The 11,925-nt window shown below is 38.2% G+C and overlaps 1 long non-coding RNA gene across 1 annotated transcript in view; it reads left to right on the top strand.

The window, feature by feature from the left end:
* The first annotated feature begins 2,649 nt into the window (after window positions 1-2,649).
* Window positions 2,650-11,925, top strand: part of LOC122813772 — a 71,832-nt gene continuing 62,556 nt past the window's right edge. The window contains exon 1 of the long non-coding RNA XR_006366731.1: window positions 2,650-2,728. This is a non-coding gene — a long non-coding RNA (uncharacterized LOC122813772). The remainder of the gene's footprint in view (window positions 2,729-11,925) is intronic.

Here is an 11,925-nt window from a genome sequence, read left to right as displayed (position 1 = left end):
CCCCCTTCAAAATTGTTAGGTGGGGCTTCACCCCCCACACCCCCCAATGTGGGGGGCTGTGCCCCCCACACCCCCCTAACTATATATATCAACTCCAAGGTCGCACAACATTGGGGAGGGGGGCAAATTCATGTCGATCAAATGAACTGTCGACCATGTGAGTTTCAGTCATATGAGCTGTCGACCATGTCAGGTAGAACCACATATATATATATATATGTGTGTGTGTGTGTGTGTGCATGTGTATGACAGAATGAAAAATTAATTAAAAGTAGTCAAATGTAGTGGGACTTGATCTGATCAGATGTGTGTCATATTAACACCTAATGTATTGAAATGTGACCCAACTAGGTCTATTAATGTTGGAAAGTGCTTTGTTTAAAGTTTTACCTATGTCATTCAACTACGCTCGTGGTTTGTTCCTCGGCCTCCACTCTACTGTTACCTCCGGTACACCCTCCCAGCACCGGCTATATGCTCATCTCTTTGTTACGCAACTACATTGTTACTCTCCTGATTATCCCCCTTCCCCGCTTTCTCACTTAACCCCACAAGGCAGTCTGATTAAAACCGGTCCATCCAACCCTGTCACGCCTCGATCTATAATTTCATACCCATTGCCTAATGCAACCCCCCCCCCCACATCCACATTAACCATCCATCCTCCTGATGATAGGCCAGCCTGTTCACACCTCTACGCATTGACCTCTCTCCACTGCTAGGGACCCATCATGGATGTTGACTCGACTCAAGCATAATCAAGCTTCCCTACATCCTAGTCCACTTTGCACACATACAATCTCTACCTTTGGAGACACGAGTTAACCCAAATAATTCATTTGTATTTGTGGGTCATCACATTTGAGACGGACCTGTCTTGGTTTCAAGATTACACTTGGCGAGTCAACAGTATTCACCACACTGGTAGTATATGGCCACCAGTCTGAGAAGCAGTGATATGTTCCCACCCCTACCCAGCCTCATTTCCTGGTTCCACTTAACTGCTGATCCAGGCTTGACCTTCTGAGCATGTAGCAAGCCCCCTCGACGTGCACTCATCTTTTGTTTCCCTGTTGTCTTCCAGATATACGAGGTGCACACAAACCCAGTTGGCACATGACCCCTACAAGGTTAGGTTCCAGGTATACATGATGGTCACGTACCCCCACACCCCCTAACTAAATATGCCAACTCCAAGATCACACTACAGTGGAGAAAACAGTAAACTAAAACAAAAGGCCACACAATTTTTTTCCCAGGGAAAGAAATCGCTGTTGTGAACGATTGCGGTTTAGTGCGTTCGTTCAGTATGTGTCAATGAAGAGGCATTCGTTGAAATGCCTCTTAGTGATTTTGATATAGACCGATTGTGCATACTGCCAGAATGCTGGGCAGAGATAATTGGACATGCACCTCCATGACTCACACACTAGCTGGCAGTAGATGAAATGGTAAACCTTCCTATTGCAGTAGCACTCCCCAGTGGACCTGATGGAGTCCTAATGAAAACAGGTGCAGTCTATCACACCAAGCACCTCAGGGGAAATATACCACTTCATAAAAGGCAATCTTAGTTCAGACTCAGTCCTGAGGTGAGACCAAAAAATAGATCTAGGGATCCACATATGCCAACAGCATATCCAGGAACTGCTGAGGTATCCTTGAAATAGAATCATGGGAAACAACATGTCCACAGCCTGTATCTGGAAGGAGTCTGTGGAATGTATAGTGAAGGCTGTACATACCTTAATATCCACAGGGATAGAAGGCCACACATTCCCCTAACACCCCTGTGGGGGCCATACATGATAAGACCCTTACAATATCCATGTGGACTCTGAACCTATTGAGGATTTTATGATTATCAAAATTATGATGACTTATTGTCTGTCCATATTTCTACTTTTTTGGCCAGTGAGAAACAGTGGGTACAAACACTTTTGGCTCAGCCAAGGCAAACAACTCAGACTGGGAAATGTTGCTAGCGGCAAAGGAGAATATCTTCCCTGATTGCATAGTCAATAGAAAATGCACACAATTCTGCCTTTTGTAACGTACCTGTAGATAGTACAGAAAAGTATCAAAATATCACTATGATTTGCAATTAGGAGAGAAGAGGGATTATTAACATAAGGACGTTTACATAATTTCGTATTATTGATTTGCTTAAGTTTATTTATGGCCATAGCATGTTTGTGTAAATAGCCTTTATGAATCAGACCAAAACTGTGTTTACACATGAATCTCACTGATTACCTTAATGCATTCGAATAAGAATACCACCCAAAATGTATTGGATTTCTTGGAACTAATATTTTCTTTGTGTTTCTCCCTGTTCAGTTTTAAAATAATTTGTGTTTGCAGGGTTGAGACAAGTACACTTTTATCATTGCACTTGGGGACCAGCTAATTAATTGAGAACCACTGTTAACTAAATATCTATAAAGGAACGTGAATGCAGTGTGGTTAGTTTTAAAACTGAAATTTTGCTTTTGCCAAACCACAAATAAGATATTTCCGCATCGCAAGTTTTATCACATCAGTTGTCAGCTGGTCCATATATAGAAAAAACTAACCTTACAGACCAGAAATGTAATTGGTTCAAACAAAAATGATAAAGCAGCACAGAAAACATAAAACCTCATTACAGTTTATCCCAACATATATATACAAGCCTGAAAAGTTTAGCCTTGAACATCACATCTGAAAGGACCAGAGCATTTTGTCTGTAAGTGTAACCTTTCTTAAAGTATTTTATCACAGAAATATTTAGCTTAGTGCTTGTTAAAGAAAGGAAGTATTTATGTCTATATGAAGTTGTTCAGCATTTTTATAAGGGTAACTTGAAAATAGCTTTAGAAGTATACATTTTACATTTGCAATTAAAGAATGCATTACTGACAAATTAAGATCAACTATTTTAAAACATATGGATGAAATGCAGCAAGTCCATAGAATGATGCTGTAGATTCTCATACTTATAGCTATTTTAGGAACCAATGAACCCTGCAGCTGGGGATCTCTGAGTAAAGGACCTCCAACCAACATTCTTTGATATTATTTATTTTTCAGGTTTGATTAAACAATCGCATGTTGTGTAATGCACTGTACAATTAATAATTCATATGTCTAAGAATAAATATTAATGGACAGAAGTTCAAGTATGTCTCTTGTACTGAAAAATAAATGTAATTTTTAATACATGATGTCACAATTATGAAGCAGAGCTTCATGATTTTACTAAATCTGCTATGATGATTAACTTGTGTGAGTGTACCATCACATTTACACCTTCCTATGATCTATTATCATTCAACAGTGGGATCTGACTGCTGATCTGGAGTAGTCTGGTTAATATATTTCTGGTAAACAAATAATATTCATATTAATATTACTAATGGTGCCTGGAATTAATAATCCTGATGGAGGCATTTAACTCCTTTAATTCTGTAATAAGTACTTGAACACCTTCATTTCTGGTAGTGGTTACCAACTGTTAATCTTTGATGAAGCCCCTGATTCAGTCAATAGGGGCTCTGAATACTTGGAATATTAGTAGAAACCTTCTGACTCATTTAAACTTCCATTTCACCTCCATAATGCATTAATTATTCTTAGCCTCATAACTTTATTAACTGTCAGAAGACCTTTGATTATTTTAATCTTGCAAAGACTCCCTGATTCTGGCAATTTTGCAACAAACCATCCTCATTCCTTCAGGCCAGTTTAGGTCCCTTGAATTCTTTTATTTTGTGGTCACCATGTAATGTATGATTTCTGCTGGGGTACCCTGATAGTTTTAGCATTGCTAGGGGCTTTCTTCTTATTTTGACTTTGTATTGGTTAACTGATTATGTTAGTCCTTACCCTGCTAGTCCTCTTGTGGACCTCCATCACCTGATTTATCCTCACTAGCCTGATTTTATTAATCTGAGGACTTTACATGCATATCTATCTATATCTACATACACACACACACACACACACAAACATATATATATATATATATATATATATATTTATATATATATATATTTATATATGCATACACATATATCTATTTATAAAGACAAATTGAAATAGATATATAGATAGATTTATATACATTGCAGTATATTTGCGTAACTGTGAAAGAAAATTTGCTTGTGTTTGATCACATTTTCATTCTGACCTTTTTTGTATTTCTCCTCCTGTACCATATCCTCTTGAAAGCCTCTGCAAATTCTGCTTTTCCCATTAGTAGCCTTGTTCCATGACCCATGGCCCTCTCAGAGTCAGAAGACTCAGACTGTCAGGGAGTTTTAATCCCTACAATATGTTATCCTTACCCCTTCTTCTGGATAACATTGCAAACATCTGAAAAGCTCACCACTTGGATCAACTATTTAAAAAAAGGAAAACGTTTTCTAGTTGGATCATCAGCTAGTTTGCATAGTGTTTGTATTGTTAGCATCTTATTTCACCCAAACCATACACTCCCATCTCCTGAGGTCCATAATGATATCTCCACCTACTTTTTTTTTTCCTTACCCCCACCATCACATGCATCTTTCTACTGGCACTTTTCTGGAATCGTTCAACCATCTTAATAGCCATTTTCTTGTATGACCTTCAAAACTGCACACAGTATTTATGGTTTGGCCTGACCAAGTTCAAATTCAAGTAGAACAGGAGAATTACCTGTTTTCTTCTTGAGTCAATCTCACTGAGAATACACCCCAGCATTCTGTTTGCTGCTTTCACTGCCCTCTCAGTCAATTGCCCATTGTCGAGCTCAGGTGTGATCACCATCCCACATCTTTTCCCTCATAGGTTAACGTCCTTTTCACTTCATATAGCTGGTATTCCACACAAGGATTGTTGTGGCTGAAGTGCTGTACTTTATAGATATATCTACAGGAAACATCATCTGTTACCAAAATACCCACTTTCTAAGCATTTTCAAAGTCTTCTTTTGGCTCATTAACCAAGTCTAACAGTTGACCAATGTCCATTAACCAAGTGTAACAGTTGACCAATGTCCAATTTTATTTGTCTGCCTGTCTGTTAACCAGTGGCAGCTGGTGACTTCAAATTAAAGGGCGGCTGCAGTAGACAGCTGAATGGGTGGGGCCAATGGAAAGAGATGTGGTCAATTAGAAAGGGGTGGAGCTATGCTCAAAACCACAACAACTGGAACTTTAATTAAATATGCTGCCCTAGGTGCTAAACTATCATTACAAGAGTCCAATCAAGACAAGATGAAGTGTAGAAGAAAAAATATTTCAGTGCATTGGCTACATGTCAGCTTAGTTAATATCTAGATGGAAATGCAAAGGTTGTGAGGCATGAAAAAATAAATATATTTTTAAATACATTACTGGAATGCCAGTCAAAATCAAGTATAAAAAAAATCAAGCAGCACTCAACTCAAACCACTTCTCCTTGACTGCAGTTCTAATTATAATTTATATTCAGCTTTATAAAATTCCAAGTAACATGCTGAAAGTAGCAATCCCTGTGATACCCCCACTTGTAAAAATGTTTCTTATCCAAAAAAGACCTGCTGCCTGACAAAAACTATCTACTTGCTTCATGAGGAAGACATGACAATTGAGAGATTTGGATATTCCTAATTCTATAAAGTGATTTATTTGCACTTACCTCTCAACTTCTTAATGCAGGAAATCTGGATAAGGCCAAATATATTGGGGGAACATACAAACAGCACTAAAAATTGCTCTTGTATAAACTTAAGAAGGTTGATAGAAGAACAGGTCTTTAGCATGCATTTTTCTGAAGGTTATGAAGTCTGAAACTTAATATCTGTCATTATTTAGTGACTTCATTTCTAAATGATTTTCCAGAAAACCACAATTGTTATGAGGAACAAACCAAAAATATGAAGCAAAAATCTATTCATTCTGCAAAAATTTGGACAGTTGAGAGGTATAGTTCAGCTGGGGTTGTCTTAGAGTTTGCTGCCCTTCCCCCTCACAAAATCATGGTCAAATGTAGCCTCCCCACTGCAGCCATTCCAATTTCCCATTCCGTGGTTATTTTGCCCAGTTACCATAAACATTGTAATGTACATACTGCTTTACTTCTGTGATGATTTGGATTTAATTTGAAAGTTTTATTTTGCATTTTACAGCACAAACATTAATTAGATATCTGCTAAACAAAGCAATGCTGTCTCACAATGAAAATACACTTAGCATTAAAACTTCTCTGCCCTTGAAACTCATATTCATTAAAACAGCATTGAAACCCACATTCAAAGAAAATGCATTTTGCTAGTAGCAGATAAAGATTAACTTTGGGCTGTTTTCAAATCATAGGCCCTTGCACAAGAAACATACGCATGCTCTTTGATGCACCTTCCTGATTGTATTAAATTATATTCCTTGTACAATACAGCACAGTTGTTAGAGGGCATTTTAAATTTATTGTTTTGAACATTTTTCCAGTAAACAGTAAAACAAAATGCATGTACTAACAATGACAAAACTGCCCATTTCAGAACATTTCCATCATAAAAGTCTAGTCAGACTTCTACAATCCACCAGTATCAGTAAATATGCACAATCTCTGAAGTAGTAAAAGTCATTTAAATAGCTCCACATTAAAGAAATATGTAACTAATGAAGAGGTTGCTGCTAGCAAACAACGTTATATTTCATTGTTTCATCTACAAATAAAGTGCCTGTTGCCCTTGAGGAATAAATTGCCTATGTTGCATTAAAAAAAATGATAAGCTAGTAATATTGCAATAGGGAATAGATGGCAAACTGATAACAGGTTCATAGTTATTAGGTATCTTCACCAAAAAGAACTGCAGCATCCACCCCATTTACAACACAGTGCAGGATCAGCAATGCATCTACCTACTGTCGAAGTAGAACCCACAGCCTTCTGCATCAAAAGCAAGTACACTGCCTGTTGCACTATTAACAATGCAAGTAGAGTCAGCATAAGCAGCACTCAACTTGTTCCCCTGCAGAGCTCAGCTCCTTGTAAAATCTACTCGACACTCAGCTGCATCTCTGAACCTCGCAGCACAAGAAATCTGGAAAAAGCCAAAATTTATTGAAGGGGGGACAAAAGCCCAAAAAAACATGGGCACATTTTAAATATTGCTTGTATAATGTTGGAAAGTTGCTAGAATAAAATGCTGTGTTACCACCATACATTTCACTGCCAAGTCTTGAATCCTGGACCCTGCGCAAAACAGTCAGAGCAACATACCACTATGCCAAATCAGTTGTTTTGTGAAAGAGAGTAAGACTGAAGCTTAAATGGCTACCATTTAGTGAATTCAGTTCTCACCATAGCTATCAACCTCTTAGCGAAAAACACCTGGATGAAGCAGTAATGGGGGAATACAGCCCCCAAACATATTCAGTGAATTCAGTTCTCACCATAGCTCTCAACCTTAGCACAAAAAACCTGGACAAAGCCAATAATAGGGGAATACAGTCCCAAAAATAGGGACAAATTTCAAATATCCATCTTATAAACTTAGCAAATTGCTAGAATAAAAGGTTTTGTGTTACCATGTACTTTCTGAAGAATATGAAGTCTGAAATTCAAATGCCTGTCATTTTTATTTATTTACAATTTGTTAACCAGGAAAGTCTGATGTGGAACAAAAGCCAATTTTCAACTGAGACCCAGGGAGAAACACTCCAGAAATGTATTTGTAAGATGGGAGGACATGCAGACTCCACACAGAAGGCACCCCGGCCAAGAAACCAGAAAAGCTGTAGCTGTCAGACAATAAGGCTACCATTGCACCACTGACTGTGTAAGGAAACAGCAATATAGAAAGCACAGATTTTATGAGGAGCAGAACTAAACAAATATGAGACAAAAATCTGCAATTTTATTTTACAAATGGTGGTGGGTAGGGAATTCAGGCCGTTGCTGTCTGCACCCAAGGTACAGGGCTCAAGCCTGAGTTCTCTACCCACCACTGTGTATTCTCTCTAACTGCCAGTATAGAGCAACTGGTGCATTTTACACACACACACACACACACACACACACACACACACACACCCTACATAAAAAAAAATCATAAAAACTGTATATTTGTCACAACTTTGGTATGATTTTTTTATGGCTTAATAGTGTGACTATAATCCCATTGCAGTAATATGCCACTAAGTTTTTCAAAGTCCTGAAATCATTAAAGATAATTTAGTTAAATATACCAGTGAGACTGCAGTGGCTATGCTTCAAAATGCCTAACTAATCTGTTGCCGAGCAATGTAATTTACCAACTCCACCAAGGCTTTCTTTCTGTAGCATAAACCACAGCCAACTATAAACTCCTTAGTGTCTTTCAGTTTCTGTCCATTAAAAATGAGAGGATTTTAAAGGAACCAGTTTGACAAGTTCTTTGTTGTTACATTAAAAAATAGTTTGTCATCATCTCTAAACATTTTTGCAGATATCCCTCAGGGGTCAACTTATACATTACTTCTGTTCAGCCTTTTCAGTAACAAGCATCATGTGATCGTAACTCATTACAGCTGGGTGACATGTCCCAGTGTTTCTGTAGTTACATCATACTGACACCTCTAGGCATCATATATTACTTGTTCATATTTGCATTAATAATTCCAAAACCATGCTACATACAAAGTATTAAAAAATGTTATCTTAAAGCTTACACAATGGCAAACACAACTGTACTGATGTATGATGTCTGTCTAGTTCAGGTAAAGATAAATTAATTGTTGTTTATGTAATATTTATATTGTCATAAATTATATGTTTTCTTAAATATCTTGGCAACAAAATACCACAGACACAACTGCTTAGCCTCATTAAAAAGCTCTCAGCTGGGTAAATAAAACGCTGCCCACAGTATGTATATAACCTGAGCAGTTGCCAAAATACTGAAAGGTGTTTACAAAATATTATAAACTTAATAGTTACTGTGTTCACTGTGACCTATAAAATCCACTTTAAGACCTAGAACCTAAAGAATACTACCAGTAGAAAAATAGTTTATGCTGAAGACTTTGCCATTTGTACATCTTTCATAATCCCTATGGTTCCAAAGATATAAACATTTGTTTGAAATGTGAGGATATAATTTGTTTCTATCACAAAGCTTAGGCTCCACCCTTTGCTACAGTGCAAACTTCCAGACTTCCACTGGAGGGAATGAGTTAAATTAGCTAACTTAATTCTCTACTCAGATGACCTTGTGATTTTCAAATTGCCCGTCCTCAAATAACAATATTACATAAACTTTAAATAATATTTGATAAATTCTACCTAACTACACAATTAGCAAATTACACTAAATACTGAGAAAAATGAAATTTATTTTTGGAGCAATCAGCCAAAACTTAAATGCTTACCTACTGTTACTGCCACTCTTACATAAAGTGGGCAAAAGATTTAACAGGTAGCATCACTTAAACGAATAAATGACAAAAATGTGATGAATGAAACGCTTAATGATTTCATCTGCCTTGCTGTCCTGACTTTCAGAATGATCCCTCTGAAACTCAGTACCCTAAGGCACTAAGCTTCAATATTCTGTCACTTTTTTAACTTGTGTCTGCTTTAGTCATAGATATACCATCATGCAAACACCAAAGTCTAATGTTGATCCCACTTTATGCATATTCTCATCATTAACTTAAAAGCAAAAATAAACTCAGCCCTTTAAGACTGTCACAAAATAACTCTCCTTTACCAGAGCTGCAATAGGTAAAAACATGTTCAGGCCACAACTACAATATGATCTCTAACCTCTTTCCGCCACTTCAGTAAAAACTTTTAGCAAACTGCAAGTATTATTCAACAAGATTTGCATTTTTTATTACCCTCTTCCACAGAATATCACTGCATCTCTCTTAAGCATGCTAACAGGCTTCCAGCACAGCAACATGCAGGCGTTCTTCTGCTGACATTTGGAGATAAAATCCTCAACGACACTCTGCTTATACTCAAGTTAGAATTGTTAGTTATACAAAAAAAAAAAACAAAAACAAAAAAACTGCAATCTACTGCAGGTGGCAAACTTATCTCCTGATTATGCATATTCCTTCTTAGGGCCTAAAGTGTGGTAGCTGTTCCCCAAAAACATTTGCAACTGCCTGTCAGCTAAAGAAAAAAACACCAACAAAACTGAAGGCACCAGTTCATGAATTAGTTAACCTACAACTACAGAATTTGATACAGCATTTGTCTCTGCTCTTTAAAACACATGCATCACTTACCTAGTTCCAAGGGTCTACCTGATAACGCCGACACGCCAAAACACCGACAACAAGATAACTGACACCACAAAACCGAAAGTTCAAAAACACGAAACTTCACATGCCCGACAAACCACAATCCCGACAACCAACAAAACAAATACCTTATCTGAAAAACGCACACAACAGAAGCACACCAAAAACCTTACAAACCTACACTAAACCTTACATACACAACTATCTATGCACTAACCTTAACCTAAACCCTAACCCTGAGGTCCGTCACTATCGTACACTTACCTTACCCACACCCTACCCCTAACTCACTTAATCCGCCCCTAACCCTTAAGTCTGTCACTATTGTACACTTACCTTACCTGCACCCTAACCCTTACTCACTTAATCTGCCCCTAACCATAAAGTCCGTCACTATCGCACACTTACCTTACCCGCACCCTAACCCTAACTCACTTAATCCGCCCCTAAACCTAAAGTCCGTCACTATCGCACACTTACCTGACCCGCACCCTAATGTCCGTCACTGTCACACACTTACCTTACCCGCACCCTGACCGTAACATCCGTCCCTATCGCACACTTACCTTAACATGTCGGTGTTCTCAGCATCGGGATTTTCAACTGTCGGTCTTCTCCGTTGTTGATCCGGTGTCACTTATCTCGTTGTCGTTCTTTTCAGCTTTTGGTGTAATCAGGTAGACCCAGTTCAAGCATCGTCAAAGCAGTTCTATTAAGCATTATGTTCCTTGCAGTAACTCCTGTAGTTCAATTCATTAAGTCCCTTGCAGTAATTCCCATATTTCAACTCGTTAAGTCCCTTGCAGTAACTCCCATAGTTCAACTCGTTAAAGCAGTTCCATTAAGCATTGAGTCCCTTGCAGTAACTCCCAAGCATCCAAACTTGAACTCAGCAGAGAAGTTCCAAGCTCAAACATGTATAAGTCCTCGCGATTGGCTGGGCTTCAGATGCATATAAGTCCCGCGATTGGCTGGCTATCGCAGGAGGACTGAATTGGGCTCCAGCCTGCAGATGATGCAGTCCGGAGCTCTTCTGTGTAATGTGGTCATCACCTCACAGATTTCTGGGCACCTGCAGGGCAAGATGCCTTTCCCCCTATCCGGACTACACAGCAGTCAGTCTGGAATTGTGAAAGTAAAAGTACACAAGCGTGAATCGCGATTTTTCTTTTTTTGGGGGGGGTTACCAATTTTTTTCTTTCTTCTTTCTATAGGTGGGGGGCTGCAGTTCTGCAGTCCTATAGCATGAGCTGCCCCTCTGTTAACTAAACAAATGGACTGTTACACAATCCTTTCCCATCATGCCCCAGGCAAACTGCATAGAATAGCAGAATGCACCTTAATTTTTAGAATGATATGGATGCATGCAAAGAAAGAAGAAAAACATATTCTATCTATATGCAGTATTAAATAACTATGGAGGCAGCAATATATCTGCAAAGTGTACATATAATCAAGACATACTTAATTCAAAAGAGCAACATTATCCTACTTCAAGCAAAAAAAAAGCACATAAAACATTCAAGGAAAAAAGTATATCTGTGCTGGGAGGAGAACAATAGACTATCTACAGGCAGTGGCAGGTAATAAAGTGATTAGAAGATAGGTTTCACATGAGTGTTAATGACACTCTCCAATGTTATTAGCTAATAAGGTAACCTGATATCAAGTCCTCAGCTTCACAACA

The sequence above is a fragment of the Protopterus annectens genome, chromosome 1.part1 (genome assembly GCF_019279795.1).
Source record: "Protopterus annectens isolate FY-2018-M chromosome 1.part1, PAN1.0, whole genome shotgun sequence".
Taxonomy (NCBI): Eukaryota; Metazoa; Chordata; order Ceratodontiformes; family Protopteridae; genus Protopterus; species Protopterus annectens.
The sequence above is the reverse complement of the archived record's forward strand: the minus strand, read 5'-3'. Positions and strand labels throughout refer to the sequence as shown.